The sequence below is a fragment of the Amphiura filiformis genome, chromosome 4, assembly GCF_039555335.1.
Source record: "Amphiura filiformis chromosome 4, Afil_fr2py, whole genome shotgun sequence".
NCBI lineage: Eukaryota > Metazoa > Echinodermata > Ophiuroidea > Amphilepidida > Amphiuridae > Amphiura > Amphiura filiformis.
The window spans coordinates 49,805,217-49,829,263 of record NC_092631.1 but is presented as its reverse complement, the minus strand read 5'-3'; the positions used below and the strand labels follow the sequence as shown (position 1 = coordinate 49,829,263).

At 36.5% G+C, this 24,047-nt stretch overlaps 1 pseudogene; it reads right to left on the bottom strand.

Moving 5' to 3' along the window:
* Positions 1-1,079: 1,079 nt before the first annotated feature.
* LOC140150242 (putative nuclease HARBI1) lies at positions 1,080-5,607 on the bottom strand (annotated as a pseudogene).
* Between the last annotated feature and the right edge of the window lie 18,440 nt (positions 5,608-24,047).

Below are 24,047 nucleotides of genomic sequence, written 5' to 3'. Positions count from 1 at the left end.
AAAAAAAATGTACATTAATTAAACAAGTGTTATTTTACGTATACATGTTTCTTCATAGATAGGATAGTCAAATAAAGCTAAACATACAATAAATGAAAGACAGAAAGAACGAAGTGAATGAAATAAATAAGTAAATAAACATATAAATGGCACATGCATGTATATGGCAGTTGTGTGGATTGTTTATTATAATGTGTAGAATTTTTACTTTTTCGCATTAAGCTTAAAACAGAAAAATATGTGCAACAGAAAAATTGAACTTACTTGTCGGGCCCAATGAAGCTTTAATACTATAAACAGACCGTCATGAGTGTCTTAATCACGTCTGGGTCTAGGCATATAGGCCTACATCCTTGTTCGAATCCTGGATCTGAATAGGAATAAGTAAAGAAAGGATGTGAATTTCGGTTTAGGGGATTTTATTTATTATTTAGCATATGTTAGGGTTAGAATCTAGTTAGGTCAGGATCGGAATTAGGATTAAGTTTAGGCCCTTTAGGGTTACTTTTTACAATTAGGGTTAGGTTTAGGCCCTTTAGGGTTAGGCTCCCTGGTTTGGAATTAGGGTTAAGTTTAGGCCCTTTAGGGTTATGTTTTGGAATCAGTGTTAAATTTAGGTCCTTTATGGTTACTTTTTAGAATTATGGTTAGTTTTAGACCCTTTAGGGTTTTTATGGGTTGGAATTAGGGTTATGTTTTGGAATTAGGGTTAAATTTAGGCCCTTTAGGGTTACTTTTTTTAGAATTAGGGTTAGCTTTAGGCCCTTTAGGATTATGGTTTGGAATTAGGGTAAAGTTTATGCCCTTTGGGGTTATGTTTTGGAATTGGGGTTAAGTTTAGGTCCTTTAGGGTTACGTTTTGGAATTAGGGTTTAGTTTAGGCCCTTTAGGGTTAGGTTCAGTCCCTTTAGGGTTATGTTTTGGAATTAGGGTTAGAGCTAGGCATATGATTATCGTTCCGGGGTTAGGCTTGGGTTCTGCAATAATTTAGACTCCAGTTTCATTAAAAAAATATATACATTGACAAAGTCATCTCTCTTTTTGTGATTTGTTGGCCCTGGCCGTTTTTATGGCATGGATCAGTCAAAAATGCATGCCGGTTGTCCACTGTGCTGTCCACAACATCCGTCACTAGGATTGCAGTGAGCCCGACCCTTGTTGACAAAAGCAGGTTCTAGATTCAGATGTTTCAGCTCCAAGCAATTCCTTTCATGGCACAGATGAGAAATATGCCAATCACTCATTCCTCCGCCTGGTAAAAGATAAAAATTCCCAGTGTGACAAATGTGTATCGCTCGAGCTAGCACAATCGATTTCGGATGGCACCCAGGAATCGACAGTTTGACTAAAATGTAGCCCCTGCTGTTATCAGAAGCTTGTCTACCATCTTTTCCTGGCCGAGATTGAAACATAAAATGTGTACCAACTCGACTACACCGCGCCTCTAATGTCCTCAACCGATCGTGCAAATACTCGACCTGCACAGCAGACATCTTGAAATCTGGAAACTGAAACTTTTTGACCCCGCGTCTTGACCCGAACATTTGTATACCACAGAAAATTATTATTATGTTAAATGTTAATGATGTTTATGAACCAAGTTCGCTCATGAATCATAACACAAAAATCCCTCAATGATTCTCTGGTATTTTTCTGGTAGTGTAACTTGCAATGGTGCCGCGTTCTTCCATTTTGTTTGTATGGCATTGGATGACATCTGTGGCTTCCATATTCCTAAATGTTAATTTTAAAAATTGATAGATAAAATATATTTAAAAACAAACAGTAGCTCTTTATGGACACATGTTTAAATGATGTAAATTGACATACACATATAATACATACATGTTTACATATAAAAATTTTAATTCTTAATTTAACTATATATTTAAATTTATAACTTTTAAAAAAAGTGAAGATCTGAAAATACAAATAAAATTAAATAAAACTCGCATGTATTCTTGCTTAAATTGGTATTTGTGCAATACGGTAAAATGGTCATATCCAATGTCCTTGAGTGACTGGTAGGCCGCCCACTCATTGGAAAAAATGGTGCTACTGGGCTGAACATGTCGCTGAATTATTGGTATTAGTGTTTCTGCATCCCGTTTTTCAACAGGAAATACGTCCAGACTTGTGCTCGGTATTTGGAAGACTCATATCTGTGTCATTGTAAAAATTGAACAAACAACATTATTAAATCCCGGTCAAAATCTGACAAAAAGTGGGATGATAGAGGAAAAACATCTGCTGGTATAAAAAGCTATACAGGGGGAAAAACCTGCAGGGTTTTTCCCTGTCATCCTACTTTTTGTCAAATTTTTGACCTTCTTTTGAATTGCCCCTCAAAAATTATACCCCTTATTATATGATTACCCCCAAAATTGTTTACATCCCCTTTTCAAATTACTTCATTCATTATGCAAAATGCTCCTCAGTTATGCGACATCGCTGGAAACTCTCGGTCCTCGTTGAGGGACATCATCGCCTGGAATTTCTTCTGGTACTCTTCCAGGGACAGCTGCTGGTTCACCACGTACCTTGGAATATTCCAGAGGTTATGACTGGAAACACCATAGCTAATAATATTGTAAAGAAACTAAAACAAAAGGTGTTGTTCAACGATGTATTTAATATAAAATAATTCACTGACGTTTCGTACAAAAGTACTTTGATAAAGTACTTTTTATGCTAAACGTCAGTGAATTATTTTATATTAAATACATCGCTGAACAACACCTTTTTGTTCAGTTTCTTACAATATTTACCATCTTGATGTAACGTGGGACTCTTAACGTTTTTATAGCTAATAATAGCTTGATTCTTAATCTCTTTCAAACAAGGAAACCTCTTCTTGAGCTACCCAAAACATCGCTCAATTTTTATTTCTGCCACGTTTTTGTGCCGAGTTATAGCGCTTTTCTGCTCTTGTTACTGGGTTCAGAAGCGGTGACATTAAGTAGGGAAAACACGCGTATCCACTATCACCCAATAGCCACTGCCCTTCTGCCCTCGTTTCTAACTCATCTTTCAGAGAAGACTCTGAAAAGATGTGGGAGTTGTGTGCGCTTCCTGGCCAACAGGCCGCAACACTGGTATTATGGCATCCTGATTGCAAACAACTTGCATATTGATGGAATAGGTGGTTTTTTTCTGTTCATGAATGCTAGAGCATTTTCACTGCCAGGCCATCGAATACCAATGTGGGTGCAGTCTATATAGCGCCAATTACACCTGGGAAATTGCTGTAGTTGTAAAAGTCTTTCTGAGTTTTCCAAATTCCAGTAGTTGGAAAATGGACAAAATTGGCTCTTTTTTTGGCCAAAGCAACTGAAACTTCCTGGATTATTCTGGAAACCTTTGCTTGTTTTAAATCATCAACATCACCATTCTTTTGAATGGTACCTATGGACAACAAACCAAACACAGCACACATATGTGACGTGTCATGTCAAAAGGAGACACTTTTGGGCAGGTAATCAATTCTGAGGTTTTTACATATCTTAAATATAGAGATATTTTGCTCCACAGCGCCCGTTTTCCCAAATGAAATCGGACATTCCTAAGCGAAGATATTGAGTTTGTAAGTGAGAGTATTTGAAAATTGGAAATAGAGATATCAGCCTTTAAAAATATTATTGACAATGATGAGAGTAGGAATTACCTTGAAAATGTCTCAAAAAATACAAGATGCGGTTATATTCGGTCTGAAATTATCAGACAATATTTTTAACATTAATAACATTACAAATTCGCAACAATCCCAAATTGTGAAAAAATCACCCCCGGGCAGATTTTTGGCTATATCTCCATTTACGATCCTGCCCAAAAGTGTCTCCTTTTGACATGACACGTCACATATTAAGAAGACAATCATCAAAAATATGTTTTAAGGGGAACTTTATATAAAGAAACCATAAAGAGAGTCAGTCAATAAGTTTGAATATGAAATTTGATCCCCAGACCCATTCCATGTCAACTCAGGGATGTGCACATAAGCACCTCTTCAATTTTTTCTTTTTCTGTGTGGTGGTAGATATTGATGAGAAAGTAAAATCCGAAAATTTGAGCTTCATACTCCATTTAGACTTGTACATAAAGTCATTGGCATCAAATTGAAATTTAGGGGGTCAGGATAAAAAATGTGTACAACTCTATGGAGGAGTAGGCTAACCTAAGTGATGTGTTGTAACTCCTTTAATCGAGACCCTCAAAATGCAAGCCAATATCAGAACTCAGAAATGTTGTCCAACCCTTTGGTAGGACATATCTTTCAACATACCTAGAAGTTTTTAGCTGGGTCAAATTGTCTGACATTGGTTTTCAGGGGGTCAAAATGTACAAAAAATGTACAATTGGGGTTTTGTATGGGTAATATCTCAGCTAAAATGTATTCTAATTGGCTCAATATTGATAAGAGTAATGTCCTACCAAAGGGCTCTGACTGGCAAAAAAATGGACAATAAAACTATTTTTACTTTTGGAGTTCTGACCCCCCAAAGTTGGTCCTGGATGGACGAAGTTGCATTTTGAGGGCCCTATATCTTTGAAAGTAAAGGAGTTACAAGTTTTCTGATGCCAGATTTGAATTCTACACAAATAAGTATCCCAGGATACATACTTTTCAAAGTTGTAAAGGGTTCCCTTTATACATTTATGGACCTCCAAACGTCGCCTTTCGCGTTACATTTACACATTTTTTTATGCTGACCCCTAAATTTCAAATTGATGCCACGGGAAAACGTAAATGGAGTATGAAGCTCAAATTTTCGGATTTTACTTTCTCATCAATATCTACCACCACACAGAAAAAGAAAAAAATTGAAGAGGTGCTGCGGTGCACATCCCTGGAGTTGACATGGAATGGGTCCCCATTGAATTGCACTACGAAATATGGCTACATTTCCTTCTTTTCCAATTTCAACTCGACAAAATAAAAAATGATCAAAAATATTTTCATCACCTCCTTCTGCCAATCCTACATCCTACACCACTGGCAAAATTACCAAAATGATAGGGGAAATATAAAGAATGCAATTTTTACATATTGAATAGAATTTTGTATTGCCAAAACTGTGAATTTTGATGCCAAATCCTATGAATATTTTGGAAAACAATACATACGAAAGCATTCAGTTCTTCAAAAATACAATTTTAAAGTTTTCAATTTCAAGCTGACATTTCTGAAATGTTAATCCCAAATAATTCCTGTATACAGTACTTCCTGATCTATTACATTTTTGTGACATAATTTATGATAAAAAGCGAAAATCACCAACTATACTTGCTGTAAACACATATAGATATAATTATGTTCAAACCTGAATCAGAATGACCAAGGCATCACCTTATCTAACTAACATCCTGATTAAAACATTTACACAGCACCAATTTGACTCGATCTTGAGGTGATATACCTGTGTATATCTAACTGCCAGTCTGATTTAAAACCATCACACAGCATTCCCGTATGACTAGTGTCCTCCCTTCCTCCTCACTGCTACTTTGACTACTACTGCCACTGACATTCTCTGTCTCCTTTGCATCCTCCTCTTTTACATCCTTCTCCTCCTCCTCCACATCCTCCTTCCTTCGTTTTTCCAACATCTCTGTCTCAGTCTCCTCCCACTCGCTCCCTTTTCCTTCCTCTGTCAGCCTCACTACCACTCGCCACCACTAATAACTTTCCATCCTCCTCACCTACTCTTCTTGTATATCTATACAGGATTCTACTGGGTAAAGGATGATCTTTTCTGCACCTCTCTTGACCGGGCTCGGACCATTGCTGCAAATCTCTGATTTAACTTTACCTGGTGGTACTTGTGCTTCTTTCCAAAGTGGCTCTCATCTATTTCAATGATGAATAAAATTTTCATTCCAATGAAGGTTACCTCTCTGACATATTCCATGAAGACATTTTGGATGTTTTTTCCCAAATCTAGTATTGTACCCTTTTATACATTAGCAAAGTCTGCACACTTTTTTGTGACAGATTGTCATCCCTCGGGGAATGGATATTTGTTTATGTTGTAAATTGAGAAACTTGTGAAACACCTCGATATTTAATTCAGTTCAAATAAAATATACATCTCTGTAGAAAAGTTGCTATAAACACTTTTTTTTCAACTCTCTTAAAATGGTATATTTTGAATTTATCTAGATCCAAGACTTTAGTTAAAATGATCTTACCCTTTTCTAGTCGATTTAAACCCAGATTTAGTCAAATTGGACACATTTTCTGCTGGTTAAATTTGACTTGAAAAGTTTATCTGGAATCTAGTCAATTTCAACTAGACCTTATTAAGAATGACCTTTAAAAGTTAGTTAAATTTATATGCAATAATTGTAAATAACAAAATAATAATTCTGCAATTCTTGTATGAGGAAGAGTTGATAACATGATGATGTTGAAGAACTCCTCCAAAGTCACTTTCATACTGTTTCTTTGTATTTCTCCCTGAGCATTCCTGTGCAGAACTGCTCTTAGATATGCTAATACTGCAGGTGGGAATGCAAACTTGCACTTGGGTGGGCCAATTTTGGCTTTCTGGACATATTTGAAATGGCATATCATTTTACCTTGTCTTTTGTTTGGCCAGCACCTCCTGGTAAACTGCACCGCTGAAGTGGTGCTAATGCTTCAGATAAATTCAGCACAGCAGCAGATACTGCAGAATCAACAGAATAATAGCATTAAACACTAGACCAGCTAGAATAAATACTAATTGTCTACCATCCCTGTGGTTTTGGATTTTTACTAGTGCAGGAACAGTGTACACCATTCTGGTTTACATACTGCATTAGTTTTTATCTTGTCTTTGTCTTTGTTCCCCACACCAAGTTGGTATACCTGGCTCAAATCTTTCTGTTCTTAATCAAAACCATGATACATAAAGTTTTAGAAATAATATTATGCTTTATATATTCAGGTCTCTAGGCAGGAATTTCAATTGTACATCAATTTTGGATCAATTTAAAATAAATACATTTTGGAAGAAGATTGCCGGTGTGGGGTACCCACTAAACAGAGTAATGCTGAATAAATGAATAAAAAATAAATAAATAAATAAACTAATAAATAAAACAATAAATAAACATACATGAATATATAAGATAATAAATAAATTATATAAAAATAACATTAAACACAATTTCTTGTTTATTTAATGTTAGTTTATTTCATATTTATTTTATTTATTTGTTCATTTATTTATTTACTAATTTATTGGTTTATTATTTTACTTATTTTATTTTTAATATATTTTTGTATTTATTAGTGTAATTGTTTATTTATCCAATCTTCAATTTATTTTGATGTTCTAACGAATGGTTAGTAACGAAAAATCAAGTTTATACAGCTTTTAATGTCTTCTGGAAGTATATTATCGATTTTACCCCATCAAATATTCGTTAGAAAATAAATGACTGTGAAAATTACTGCAAATATGTGACCCCTCAGCACAACTGAGCCCGGATGTCGCCAGTGCCACTATTGAGATATGCTCCATTGAACTTAACAATAAACAATAGGAAACAAAGGATTTATTGACTGTTTTATTGATTTTTCACTACTTAAATGTCAAGTACTATAGACATGATATACATCATTTAAAAGCTAATTTCAAGCAGAATATTTTGGTTGAATATCTCAAAAATGATGATTGGCGATATCCGGGCTCAGTTGTGCTGAGGGGTCACATATATAAAGTAACAAATATGTGTTGCATCGAATATTTGACGTTGAATAAAAACTATGAATCGATCCTAACTTTAGTCTTGGACTAACTTTTATGGAGTAATTCAGGGTAACAACTCCTTATTGACAATCAAAATGACACTTTTTTAGTGAATTAGTACACATTAGTATTAGTACACATTTTTCACTATTCCTACTATTGTGTCAAATTTTTTGACTGATATTTTATGTAATTGTTATCTTCTTGGATATGCTTCTTTTGACGCAAGAAATTTTTTAATCTGTTGATGCGTAACAGAAATAATCCGGTGTTCAAACCCAAACTGTGCTGTATCCAATAATCCAACGTCAACAACACAGAGCAACATAGTATCCACTCTCTCCATGTAGTGAAACATTAAATGACATAATAATTATGTAATTTCATTTGATGACATTGTACAAGATATTCGCTGTCGTAGTGCACGTTATAATAAACCCTTTGCTAAGCCAACTGGATCACGCTTTCTTTGTTACGAACCCCTGATCGAAATGATCACAACACAAAGCCTATGGCATATCAAAATTCGGAACAGATGTATGGGCTAAGGCTTGGAGCAGTAACCAATGGTTACTAACGTGCACTACGACAGCGAATTGTAAGCTTTACAAATAAAAAATCTAATACATACATTGGATATGTCTTGTTCACTTGGTTTATCCCCTGATGAGGCATCTGAAGACCTGCCTGGAGATCTGAATGCAAAACAAATGTATCAATTATGAATAGGGGAAGGTGGGGCTACTGAAAGGTTTCCTCCAATTTAGAAGCCTATAACAATTGTATAGAAACTGCAAATGTAGCCCATGATGTCAGTTATTTATCACAATATCAGGGTCTATGTATATACTAATTAATTAATTAATTAATTAATTAACATTTCACCTACAATGGACCATCACAAAAGACAGATTTGGATGATTGTGTTTGCTAAATTGTCACATCTCAAATTTCACCACCCTGCCCAAAAGCGTAATGATTCAACTGTGACAGCGGATTCATATTGTAATGCTTTGGCTCGGAACCAGAGTGGCAAAATGGATATTGAATGAGAAAATAAACGAAAGACAACAAAAATATGGAGCTAAAAGAGATGATTGTGTTTTCTATCAATAGTACAACATAATTTATTCTGCAAATGTATTCCTAACAACAAAATCAACCGCTATATGAATGTATGTCCAGTTTATTTAATCCTATCGGTCATCAATGCAGCACAGAAAAAATAATATGTGTTAAAAGAAAGGGCTCCAACTGAAAAGTGACGCCTTGTCGTCACCTAGCTGAGAGGGAGATGCAACGAAAGCCCGCCCTCTCAACCAGTTGACGCCACGACTAGAACTAGCCAATCGGAGAGTGGAGTTAACCACTGCATTTCCCCGTCTCCATACTGCGTGGTGCGTTTCCCTTGTCGCCGCATTTCTACATGCCGAAAAGGGTGACGCAAAAGCTATCAAGAGAGGGGAAAACAATGGGACCTAAGAAACAATCAGCGCTAATTTGGACAAGAAGATCACAATGCAAAACAGGGGATAATTTTGTTTCTATATGAAATAGAAAAGATCGAAAATATGCCATGCCAGGATCTGCGCCCTATGCTGAACACTGAAACAACAAGTCAGATGCGTCGAAAATGTCAATCATGCGTCCAGGGTCTCACATGTTGGTCGAAGGTCAGTGACTTTGCAGAATGCGTAGTCACAGTCAAGCTTAAATATTACATTATTTTATCAATAAAAAGTGAACAAGGAAAGCCGGAAAAGGTAGAGAGACACCCGTAGGCCAGGGCATTTCACTCTCCCCACCTATAAAAAAAGATTTGTCCTCAAATCTGAACAATATTTTTCCATGTAAGCCTAGCCTAGTCATACATACACAATTCGCAAACATTCAAAGTTTATAAGTTCAATTAAGTCAAAACAATCAATTTTTGTGAGGACAAAAATATATATTTCAGAATTTGGTGTGACGGTATAATTTATAAAAAGTCCAATATAATTGTTCTTTTAGTTTCCATAAAAATATACAAATATACAAGAATTTCAAAGCTCACACAGTGGCCAAAATAATTATTCAAATTTTAGAGTGCACGAATGCAAATTTTGTCTCCATACCGTCAACATCAAACATGCAAAACAATTTAAATCATGATAAAACAGAGTGTGCCGAAAACAGTTACTGAAAAGTGGGCCTACATTTGGAGCCTACAAATTTGGAAATTTTGGTAAAATTATAGATCTTAAAATTACGGCCTAAATTCAACCTGATGTCGAGTACTGTCCAGTCAGCGGTGCCTAAGTTTGGATAAGTATAGCTCGCTAGCTGTTGTTTATCGAATTTGGTAAATTTTTACACAAAACCAGAAATTAACACAAGGACTAGGCCTAAAGGCCTAGACAATTTCAATCAAAATTTTGAGTACAAGGGGAAATTACAACAACAGCCGGGCCTAAGGGGAAAATGCTAAAAATGTGCCAAAACAATCAAATAATTTTTTTACTTTCAATTTCACAGTCTAACAGAAAACGGGAGCGAGTTATACTTACCCTACATAGTCAAAACAAGTTTTTAAAAGGTACACACAGTATATTAATAGTCCAAGTTGGCAAAAGGTATAAATCCATGGTTATCTGTAATATCCACCAGTAATTCAGCAACTGTCCAATGACTCCAATCTTCACTCTTGAAAATCCTTCAAGATAAAAACAAAACAAAATGACAAGGCGAAAATGAGTCAAATAGGTAATTGGTAAACACAAAGTTAAAATCCTAGTTGCTTGAAATAATCTGCTCCTGGAGGATGGTAAACACGCTCCTCCGCGTATTTGCACTTGGTGCCATCATTAAAACTACACTCCTCCATGATCTTAACGATGACAGTCCCTGTCTTAAATTTCTGGATATCCAACTCCCTGGTGCGATCCTCCCCCAAGAGGCAAGCTAGCTTCAACGTCTGGTAACACCCCTTCCCTGCTGCGCCTCTGGGGGTAGGCGATGGCTGCTGTTCTTCCAGCGTTGAGAAGAAGTCTAGGTCAGTAGCTAAGGGCTTGGTCATCACAGAATAATGCTTGCCATCCTCTGTTGGATTGGTGTCAAAAGTGACGCTGATGTCTTCCTGTTCTGGTACTGGTACGGCTGGCAGCGAAGCTGGTATGGCTATATTATCCATGTATGAGCTGCCTGGTACACTATCGCTGGTCATGCTGGTACTGGTGAGGTCTGGAAGCATCATTAACATCGCTGGCTGCACTGTCACTGGTGGTGGGTTGGTAGTCGGTGGCACCGCCACTTCACTCATACTGGTCTGGTCGTCATCTTGCCAGCTTGCATGGCTTGACAGTATTGTATTTTGGTATTATATATCCTGGAGTCCAGGCCTTGCCCTGGCCCTGAAAAGGGCCCTGCTGACAAACGGCAGCAGAAGATTTTGTGCGTGCAAAAGGTATGCTTGGCCTGGCAGCTTTTGCGGTGTCTGTTGAGGTCGCTGTACCTGGGTGTAGAATAATGCAATAATAAAATTAAAATACATAAAGTTGTAAACATCGCCACAAATAGAGATTTATCTGTTCTCCGTTTTTATTACACATTTTCTTGAGAAAATTTCTGAAAAATCAAATCAAATTTCTATCATAAACATTCACTGAAAGTTTCGCTATTTCATGCACAGTATTGTTTGTGCTATATGACACAACAGTACGACATATAAAAACTTTTGCTTTCATCATGCATGCTTTAGACAAAAATTTCTTCCTCTTCAGGAAGATTGTCTATATTCAAGATAAAATCTTGATATTTCTTTGGTGCCTTTTAACTTCGGGTGCTTCTCCTTAGTTCGACTAGTGCAGTCGAACCAGGAGTAGAAATTGTAGGCCTACTGTCACCTATCGAGGAATTTAATTCTTGAGTTTCCTCTGGTGCAGTGGCTAAATCAGCATTATCACTCTCATCATGCTCAAAGTGTGCATGAATTTCATCGTGATTTTCATTTGGAGTGCTTAGAAAACCGATTTCATTATCTGTGATAACAGCATCCGGGATACTCCATCTATATCAGTGGGGTCAGCACTCTCTTGGTCGACATTTTCAATGTTTGGGGAGGGGGCTGGCGAAACCAGCCAAGATTTTGGAGGTTCATCACCCAGATATTTCTTCAGTCTGTTAGCAAGGACTACTTTCGGTTTACTCCTAACATTTCGCTGTATTTTAAACACAACGTCGCTTAACTTGTCGATCACAAGGTATGGGCCCTCCCAGTGGAGGCTGAGCTTCGGGAAGATGCCTTTTTTCCTTTGCGGGTTGTGCAACCACACCGCATCTCGTTTAAAAAGGGCCCTATTGTCACACCTGTGATCATAGTACTTCTGCTTTTGACTAGTTAGCAATTATTATTTGCATAATCGGTGTTATGCACTATATCCTCACCAGGAGGCTTTCCAAGTATTACATCTATTGGCAGCTCTATACTCCGCCCTAACATCATTTCATTTGGAGAACACTTGAGGGATTCATGATTGGCGCTTCTATAGGCCATCATCATGTATGGGAGATGGACATCCCAATCCCTCTGGTTCTCCACGACAAACATGGATAACATGTTTTGTATCACTTTATTTTGTCGCTCCACCATTCCATTAGTTTGGGGGTGTAGAGCTGATGATCTAACTTTGTCAACATCCAATAGTGTATGCAAAAACGTTGCTTTCAAAATTTCGTCCTTGATCAGAATGAATAATTCTGGGGACACCGAATTGGCATATAAACTCTTCTGCCAAAACGTTTGCAACTGTTTTTGCCTCCTGGTTTGGCATGGAGTAGGCTTCCATCCACTTGGTGAAATAGTCACCTACTACCAGGATGTACTTGTTGCCTCTTTCACTTTCGGGCAGTGGACCCATCACGTCTATTGCAATACGCTCAAGTGGTGCTCCGACATTGTACGTTTGCATTGGAGCTCTAGGAGTCCGACTTGGTGGCTTTTTGGCTGCGCATAAATCGGTAGAGAGACACCCGTAGGCCAGGGCATTTCAATATCATAGAAACCTAACAAAAATGATCTCAATGCCCCGACTCACAAATATCTGTACATGAATAAAGAAATTTGAACAGTAAATCATGGACCACACCATTAATCACAGAACCACCACAATCTTCACTGCATATTCGAATGTTGACAAGTATGCAGTATGGTGTGATGGTAAAATCGGTCATGTCCCCGGGGTCATGTCACTTTGGTCCACTTTTTGGGACACTTTCCATTGTGGTAATTGTTTTTTATTTTTGTTTTGTTTTTAACTTTTTAAGTTTTGTTTTGATTTGTTTTTCTTGTTGCACTTGTTGCGGGCAGGACCTGTGGAAATAGAGAAAAAGGCCCATCTGTGTTTTCTGGACCTTAGGTGGAGATCCAACCGGCGTGTAAATATTGGAACCCACACTTGGGGCAAACTCCTGCAATTGATTTGCCTTCATTTTCTTTTCGCCTTTGGCAAGTGCTTTGTGGTAAATTACATCGCTAAAGTGGTGCTAATGCTTCAGTTAAAATTCAGCACAGCAGCCAATTCAACAGTATAATAGCATTAAAAACTAGACCAGCTAGAATAAACACAATTTAAAAAAAGATAAATAAAGCGTCTATTGAAATTAAAATTATAAAACTTGAGATTAGATGTAGCAATATTTGACAACAATGATGTAAATAATAAGCTTGATAATTATTAGTAATTATAAATCTACATCATCATGTGTATTCACATCTCCGCTGTGACATTTAGACACATCATCTTGACTACCACTGGTTATAGACTCATCTTCATGTGTATCAAACACATCTCCTTGTGGTCTGTGACATTGTCTGTGAAAATGTCTTCTGATAGATATTTTTTATGTGGGAAGCAATTAAACATTAATGTAGGAACAGTGTTCACCCCACTGCCTAGCACCTTTACTCACTGCATATTTTTGCATTTGGTTAATATTTAAATATTGCACATATTCAAGTATATATTAATTCAACAACTAATATCAAAAATTTGATCATTATTTAACAATTAAGATATGTGATCATATTGCATCAAAATCAAATGATTTGCAAATTGCCTGGGTCTGGTATGAATTCAATATTGTAAAACAGTTCTCCAATTTCTCGAGTTATGATTGGTATGAACTGATCATCATTATGAGTTTCCCTGTGTAGAAAAATGTTGAAATGAATGAAAAAGTACACTGCTGGCAAACAGAGTAGTAAAAAGAATGGAAAGAATCTAATAGCAATGTAAATTTTAGAGGAGAGATAGATCGATTAGGAGCGGGAGAGAGAGAAAGTAAATAACCAGCAAATTGAATGTGTCAACTGTCAAGAACTGAGAAACAAGTATAAAAAAGAAGACTAACAAAAAAATCCCAAATATCCACCCACTGAATAATATCATTCAATATAAACCAATTAAAGAAGAAACTAATTTTAGGCACATGTACTTGAAAATGCAAGAACCTGACCATTGAGCCAAAAGGTGGGTGCGGGTGTGAATCCGAATAAAAAGATCACAAAATAACCACTTATAGTAGGGATATGTAAAATTATGGGCCATCCTTTCACCCTGTCTTCCTATCATCTCCTGTTCTATTCTCTCTGTGTAGTTGCAGTTAGGAGAAGTCCTGCAGGTATGCTCACACATATGCAGGATAATTATGTGCTGGTTCCATGTTGTGTTTGATTGCAATGTTGATGCAACCATACTCGTCCTGCAGTTTGTAAATCTGGCAAACAAATGCATCATCATTGACAGTTGGTTTGAAAATTTGGAGTTGAACCAATTGCATCTCTTCCACCTCAAAGCATATTTTAATTTTGCCATGTATTACCTGCATAATCACAAAAAGATTAGTGGTGCACAGGCCATATTAAATATAGACAAAAAATAGTACAATTAATAAAACAATAGTCAATAATAATTATAAAAGAAAATGATTGGTTAAAAGTGGAAGGAGCTTAATAAGAACACATAATATTGAAATCTTTAACACAACTATATATTTCAGAAAATGGCAATGTTTCCTTTACCAATTTCAACTCGACAAAATCAAAAATGAGCAAACATATTTTCTTTTTGTCTTGCAATGCATGCAAGGTGTTTTGCCTTGTTGAAGACTGATTCCGGTTTCTTACTCCATTCATTATGTTCCGGGAGATAAAAATTTCTCTTGATTCTTTCAAATCTATAAGTTCTCTTATTGCATTTCAATTTGTGAAAAACAAACAATGACACAAGATACCATGAACAGAGTTGTGCCTTTGACCCTTCAGACAAGCCACTGCCCCTGGCACTGCTCCACAGAACACTTTAGTGCTTCCTGGGCAGCGCTAAGCCAAAATCCAAAAATCTTTATCAAAACCTGCCCTCCCCAGGGACATAGCCAGCTTTCTTGGGGGGGGGAAAAAATTTTTACCTTTGTATTATGTACGCCTACATGCATATGTAGGTGTTTTTTAACAGACTATATGTGTCATTCAGGCACTGTGTCATGTACATAGTAGGCAAATATTTTGGATTAACATAAATTTTGTCCATGATTGTGGAGAAAAAAGAGCTTTTTTGGGAGAATGTGTGAACATAGTGGGCCAAATATTTATATTTTGCACTTTTTTGGCCCATGATGGGGTAATAAACATTCTTCACCTACCGCCAATACCATTTGACGGGTCAAGCTGTTCCTCAGCATATCTTTCTGTGAAGCTGGAGTTGTCATTGTCCCGAGCATACTCTCGACCAACTCTGAGATAGGTTTGGAGCCACTCTTGATCTGGAATTCAATCAGATTCTAATTAATAATACCAAGAAATATTATGAGGCATTTTGGGACATGAGCTCATTTATATGGGGTCAGTAGTCGGGAATATTAGGATTTTTTAAGGAAAATGTTATATTATTTTAGTGCCAAATCTAATTGAAATTATTTGAAAAATAAGTGTATTTTGGTGAGAGCATTTTAAAATAGCGTGTTTCAGTAAAAATACCTTTGCTATATAATAATTATAAACGAAAACGATTGGTTAAAAGGGGAAGGAGCATAATAATATTTAAATATGTAACACACAATAACAATATATATTTCAGAATAACATTAAAATCAAATAAAACGGGTAAGACAATAACTAAAAACACCAGTATACAATACATAGAGGCTAGTGACTACCCAATGGTGACTTCTTAAGGTTATTAATTATTTTAAACTGTTGTGATTTGGTAGTTCACAGCATCTTACGAATGGTAGTGAGCTTTGGCAAAAACTGCATTGCTCAATTCATAGCGAAGCGCGTAGAAGAATTAAAATATCACAGAGATACTTTTATAGGTGCTGCGGTTCTTGAGTTATGTTGTAAAGAGCGCTGAAACAACAACACTTTTGTAAAACGTACATAACTCATTAACAACAATAAATTAAGCAAGTTTGCAAAGTATACGATTTGTAGAATGAACTTTTGCAAAACATCAAGGTGTTAATTTTCAATAATATATTGATCTAGATAATGAAAATCGATTTTTAGGTTGCTTCGACCAACAATACCTCGTCTACCCTTAATGATGATAGTTGACAGTTATTTCCTTTAGAAATCTGCACAGGATTAGGTTTGATATAGGGGTCAAATGTTAAAGTATGACCGATTGGGCTTAAACTTGGTCAAAAGAATTTTCAATATTGACCATTAAAGTGCCTGTTACCTTCAGTCTATTTGCCCATTTGCAACACATGTAATCATATGGCAATATAGTAAGCCTAATTAAGATAATTCAAATACATTTAAAATAAAGGGTTAAAAGTAGCTTCATTACACTATGTATTATTTGTTGAGACTCATATTACAGTGTCTGCACAATGCACATCCCTTATAAAGCAACCTGGAAAGTCTACTAAATCTACATCATCCGTTTGGTCTGTGACTTGACTCATCTTCATCATCATTGTGTATCAAACTCATCTGTGGTCTGTGATATCATTTTTTTATTCATCATACTCATCTCGGAGTCTGTTTCCCAGAAAAAAAATGATTTCTACGATAGTAAGGATATGAAAAATTGTGGACCATCCTTTCACCCTGCCTTTGTACAATCTCACATTCTATTCTCTCTGTGTAGTTGAAAAGTGCAGCAGGTAGTATGCACACACAGATGCAGGACATGGGTTGGTTCCATGCTGTATTTGTTTGATTGCCAGGTTGATGAAACCATACTCATCATCTAACTTATAAATTTGGCAATCAATTACATCGACATTGACCGTTGGTTTGAAAATTTGGAGTTAAACCAATGGCATGCCTTCCACCTCAAGGCATGCCTTAATTTTGCTATATATTACCTGCATAATCTATGTTTTTGACCACTCCTGTAATCAGTATGTAGGGTAATTGTCAATAAAATTGTGAAATATATATAATAAAACAATAGTAATAATAATTATAAAGAAAAGTGATTGATTCAAAGTGAAAAACTGTGAAGGGTCTTTTCAAAAGGGTGTATACCACCACTTTCCTTAAATAAACTAACCCATGCAATATGAGGCATTTCTCGTACATTCTTTGAAGGAGTACATTTTGCTTTAACAAAAGCTATAGGCGAAGATTTGTCCCGTTTCAGAGCATATTAAATTCGGCACTCCTGGCACGCTGGAGCATGGCAACCCAACCAAGACCACAAGAACCCCCTCTTGGAGTTGAAACATTCAAAAATATTTCCTTTTTTTTCTTACCTCCACACGACATTCTGTACGACAATGCTGGAAAAGCTTTCTGACTCTTGCTGCCGTCCTCCGTATCCATCCGAAGCATCCCTTCATTAGACTCTTCATTAGACACGCATGTCACACACTCGTCATCTGCTCTCGCTATCTCATTCCAAGCCTTTCTGGCACAAACTTCGTCAACCTGATATGAATGTTTGTGAACACCGGGGTATGAAGTTTGTTCATCGAATTTCTACATGCTGGCTACTTAAAAACATGTTCAGGTGTGGGAAGAATGAATTGATGGACATGATAAAGCATTTCCAAAATATTTTGCGTTATAGGCCTAGGTCTAATAAATTGAAGCAAACAATGATTGTACAAATCTTCTACATCCACCAATTCCGTTATAATTTCATGTGTAAGTAATGGTCATAACGCCGAAGACTCATCTGCATTTTACCATACAAGTTATAGCATAAGCAGCAAGTTAGACTAAATAGGTACTTCTAGGCCTCTCAACTCCAAGTAATGTTCCAGATGGAGCTTACCAGTTTTCAACATGAATGTATTCATGAAAGTTAAAAAGTAAGGATGTTTAATTTATTATTTTACAAATAATGATGATGAATAAAGTTAGCACCTATTATCTTTTTTCCACATATTTGGCTAAATTAAATCTTAATTAAATTATCGCGTCCATTGTTTAAAATATAGGCCTACCTGATTTGTTTCTCATTTTTAAAAAAATGTAATACGCATACCATTGGCGTGTGCATGGTGTGCTGTTAATATTAATAAAAACTAAAATCGAAAGAAAGAAAGGAAATCATACTTCCGTAATCACTCATGCTACTTATTATTAGTAAAAATGCACTAGCTTATAAACTGAAATAATCAGCAAACAATTGTTGAGAGATACCAAAAACGTGGAGTCATGAAAACGCAAAATCCACAAAGTGAATTTACATCACATGTGGTGTTTACAGGTGGTATGTGGCGATAATTGCGATCGCGATGTGCGTCCTGCTGCTGGGAGAAATTTGTAGTTGCAGTTAAGAAAAGTGCAGCAGGTAGTATGCACACACAGATGCAGGAAATGGACTGGTTCCATGCTGTATTTGATTGCCAGGTTGATGAAACGATACTCATCATCTAACTTATAAATTTGGCAATCAAATACTTCGACATTGACTGTTTGTTTGAAAATTTGGAGTTTAACCAATGGCATCCCTTCCACCTCAAGGCATGCCTTAATTTTGACATATATTACCTGCATCACTATTGCCAAATAAAATATAATATAATGTAAAATAATATAATATAATATAGTAAGAAATTATAATGAAACCATCACTAGATACAGTGCTCAACTATAAAATATAGGAGCGAAATATATTATTATACTAGTGAAATTAACACATAGCAATACAAATCTGTTTCGTATAGATGGTTTGACCCATCCACACTCGTATCCAGGGGGAGGGAGGGATAAGTATCTTCTTCCCTGCGTGCAGGTGTAGGTGCGGTGGAAGATACTCTATTAGCATTGTGAAAGCAAGTATGCTCCTGGCGCATCAAGTGACTTCGTCTCCCTGTCTGATAGCCCTGACAATATTGGCAGGTGTACTTTGCGCTCCTGATGCTGCGATGGGTTTGTTTGTGTCGCACAAATTCCTCCTGGATGTGCGTTTGGAACATGCAACTGTAATGTTCACATGCGTGCATGGTTCTTTCCCCGTCTGGTAGCCCTGACAGTATGTGTATTTAGCACTCCTTATGGTACGATGGGTATGTTTGTGTCTCACAAACTCCACCCGGAGGTGCGTCTGAAACATACAGTTGTAATGTTCGCACATGTCTCTCTTCTGTCTCAGTGGTTTGACGGGCTTCGGAGCCATTACTATGGGGAAGGAATAAAGAAACAAAAGAAAACCCCGTAAACATTTGGGAGGATTTGGGCCAAAGGGGGAGGGAGGATTTCTGAAAGGAGTGAGTAAAAAAAAAAAATACTTAAAAATATGGGAGGGTAATTGTCAATAAAATCGTGAAATATATAATTAATAAAGTAGTACATTTAATAAAACAATAGTAAATATAATAATTATAAAGAAAAGTGATTGATTAAAAGTGAAAAACTGTGAAGGGTCTTTTCAAAAGGGTGTATACCACCACTTTCCTTTTCTGTTTCGTATAGATGGTTTGACCCATCCACACTCGTATCCAGGGGAGGGAGGATAAGTATCTTCTTCCCACGTGTAGGTGCGTGTGGCAGTGGAAGGTGCTCTGTTAGTATTATGATAACAAGTCCGCTCATGACGCACCAGGTGATTTCTTTTCCTTGTTTGATATCCTTGACAATACTGGCAGGTATATTTGGAGCTTCGGATGCTACGATGTGTCTGTTTATGACTTACAAATTCTTCCCTGATATGTGTTTGAAACATGCAGTTATAATGCTCACATACATACATCTTGCTCCTCTTTGGTCGCAGTTGCTTCGGAGCCATTACTATGGGGAAGGAATAAAGAAACAAAAGAAAACCCCGTAAACATTTGGGAGGATTTGGGCCAAAGGGGGAGGGAGGATTTCTGAAAGGAGGGGGTACACAAAAAAAAATACTTAAAAATATGGGAGGCCACATGGAGGTTCGACTACGGAAGGGAATCGAAGGGAGGAATGGTTACCCCACTGACCGAGACCTGGTCTCGAGACCTACAACACTGCCAGTTGTAGTAACATGAAATTTGGAATTGAATCAAAATACTGGACTTTTTTTGTATTGTATACTGATGATTTTAGCTATTGTATTACCCGTTTTATTTGATTTTGATGTTATTCTGAAATATATATTGTAATTGTGTGTTACATATTTAACTATTTTTAGCAATGCTACGTTGCGTGTTATAACATCACACTTCATCAGGCATTTAAATGACCCACTGGACTGGTCCAGTATTTTGATTCAACTCCAAATTTCAATAACTTCATTTATGTACAGTAAAACACATTCAATATATTAATCAATGCTCTTCCATATGTCCGTGACCAAATTTGATCTTATTTTTGGCGGCCGCCTATTATTTGGCTTGACTTTGCAAACGGCTTCTAATTTCAGTCTTGCTAGATTTATTTCGCAACTGTTTTGCTTAAAAGTATGCCCAGCTTAGAAATAAAACCACAATTTGCTTGGATTTTATTTTATTATTGTTTTCTTATATGTACGGGATAAAATGTTGTGCGTATATTCTTTGTTTAAAATACAAAATTAATGGACTTATAAAAACACCAAATAAAGCGAGACCTTTGAACCCGTTTACAGTCTCTTTAATAGCGCCATCTCTTGAAATCTGTTGATTGCCAAGATCTTAGCAATCAAGAGATGGCGCTATACTAACACAGAGTATGTTCCAGGTGATGTGCGATACGGCAAAACCGCTCACTATATGACACGTATTTTGTCCAATAAAAATATTTTTAGGTGTATTTCCACATGGAGAAATGCAATATTATCGGTGATGAGACAAAAGATAATTTGTCAAACTACCTGACTAAAGGTGATGGAAGCCCTGAAGAGCTAGAGAGGGAGAAACTTGAACAAAATCGATATTGTATGCCTAGTTGTTTTTTTTGGCATTTATAGTTCTCAGTGTTGTTGAGCACATTGAGATATGTATTGGCTTTATTCAATAATAAATTCTGGCTTAATAGCAATGATTATTATGTATGCATGTATACTATCACGTAGGCCCTGAACATGGGCTATTTTGTCTTCAGTAGGCCTATTAAGAGGACTTGTCCAGGAAATTCGACTTTTGGGTGGCAACGGCCAAAAATAGATTTTCCTTATAAGTTGAGTGGTAAGAGGCCTTTGTCTCATATAAACACTGGTGGTTTTATTTTGACAATTTATATCTTGTTGCCATAGTAACGGACATTTTATCCATTATTAGCCAATTTAACCAATTGTCACACTTTCGAGCAGTAAAATACCCTTTTATTAGAGTAATTGTACCTCACACATAAAATTTCTTAATATTTTCTTATAATTTTCCGATATAGATGGAAGGCTTAGTAGCAAATACATTCCATAACAAATTAGAATGGGGTCAGAATTGGGCTATACCATTTATTTTAAATAGGGTGTTTTTGATAATTTTGAATATTCCCATTTAGACCTAACTTCTGGGCTTCATACCCGTATGGTAACGCTTCATTTGATTTGTCATTTTAGGGTTGACTTGATGGGACATTGATACAATGAAAATGGAAGAAATTAGTTTGGGGAAAATCATGTGGTAAACGGGTGTTGCCAGAAAATGTTGCATACTTTCAATTTTGTAAATGGATTTAGGTGCATCATAAAGCTGATTCTCGATAGAATACTTGTATAAAATTGTACTATTATCGTGTACAATAGTTTAGTGTACTTTGTATAATGTATTTATATAAAAAAAATAGCAGAGTTGCCATTCCGCAGGTAAGTGTTGCCAATTTTGGCAAAAAAATGTACTACATCTGTAAAAAGTTAAACGCATGCTTGCAACACTGATGGTGTTCATGATGAACTATAAATAATAAACCGTACTTTGATATTGAGTCGTTCCATATCAACTCACCTAATTTTCAGAAAAGGTTGGCTGGTCACCCTCTCAGATTTTCTTTAAAATCACTTATATCATACACCTATGGGTCAAATGAACACATTTCAAACGGTAGGTCTCAACTCCTTGTTGTTTCAGAGTTATGGCTCGTTGAATATTTGATGTTTTTTGACGCAATTTGTCCACTTCCCATTGAAATACACACAAAATTGTCCTAAATACCAACCCAAATTTTTATTATGTGGAATGAGCCACCATAATCAAACTCACATATTCAAAATACTTTATGATGTTCCTCTGTACCAGAAATCAAAGTGGTGTCAAGCCATCTTCATGGTTAAATGACTGTTTGGAGATCGCATTGAAATACACAGTAATGTTGTAATTCCCAGAATGCAAAGTTCATCAATTTACTGTGTATTTCAATGAGAGATTCAAACACTAATTTAACCATGAAGATGGCTTGACACCACTAAGATTTTTGGTACAGAGGAACATCATGCAAGTATTTTGAATTTGTGTGAGTTTGGTTATGGTGGATTATTTCCCACAAGGTCAAATGGGGTCACGAACAGGGGGGTCTTTTGGCTGAGGAGTCATCTTTGAGCCCCTGTGAAATTTTTATTAAGCCAATGAGTGGTCTACCCTGCTATAGGGGGTCACACCTGAACCTATATTGCCTACTAAAGGCAAAATAGATGATTTCTGACATCTAGGATAAGAGGAGGGGGGGTCAAAAACAGGAATTCGTCATGTGCGTCAGCACGAACATGCATTTTTATATGTCTATATCAGCAAATGGGGGTGAGATACATTGTTTATGAGTCCAGAATCTGGTTATTTGGGTCAAAGACACCCTAGATTCCAATTTGTAGCCCTGTAGTTTACCCCTAGGGGAAGATATGGATACCTAAACTCGGAAGAAAACTAATGTCGCGACACACGTGCCCAAAAAGGGGGGGTCTGACCCAATTTTCAATAGGCCGGTTCTCGGAAACGACAAGGAGTAGAGACCTACCGTTTGAAACGTGTTCATTTGGCACATAGGGCTATGATATAAGTGATTTTAAACAAAATCTGAGAGGGTGACCAGCCAACCCATTAGGTGATTTGAGATGGACTGACCCTATTGACTTGTCATGAATAGCTGCATACAACTAAAATTGACATTATTATAATAATATTTGGATTGTATTTACAATATCTACAGTTAAAAGTTCTATATCAGTTTCTCATAGGCTTAATCCCCCCTTGAAATATGTGTAAAAATTCCGATCTTCTTTGCTCGTTTTGAAGCCTTTTGGACACCTTTTGAGATATTTTATGACAACCAGTCGATTGCAAATCGATGAAAGTTTAACATATGATTCAATGTATGGGTAGCCTGAAGTTCCACCTCGCTTTTCCAGGTACGAGGCACTAAACAGCGCCCTCACTGTTTTTGATATGCTCTCAAGACTATTTCATGGACCTATTTTCTCGATAATTATAAAATGCAACTTTTTTGGCGACTTAAATTCATGCATAGGCTTTACACTTTATTTGAGATATAATATAATGCTACTCTCTCTGATTATTTGTATAAAGGGCAGCCCAAATATCTCAAAAAGGTTTTGTATTTTACCGGAACTCATTAGGGTTACACAAATGGCGCATTGATTTAATGGTGTGCTCCCTTCAAGGGTAGGCTACCGAATGTTCATAAAACTTTTGTTATTATGTTCTTGAAATATAAAATGTTTTGAGTAAAACACTCAAGGTTTGAATTAAATACCAATTATCTACCTTTAGCTTTTGACCGTTTATATACTAAAAACCGATTTAACCCTATAGCTAGAACTACGAAAAAAACAACCCCTCTCCTAACATTTTTATCCGTCATAAAAAACACATGTGCTGCGCCCAAACGACCTAAGCTAGTCGAGATCCATCCTTTGCGCTCATTTTAGTGATAAAATGTTCTTACCGGTAGAACCCGGTAGAACCGATCGT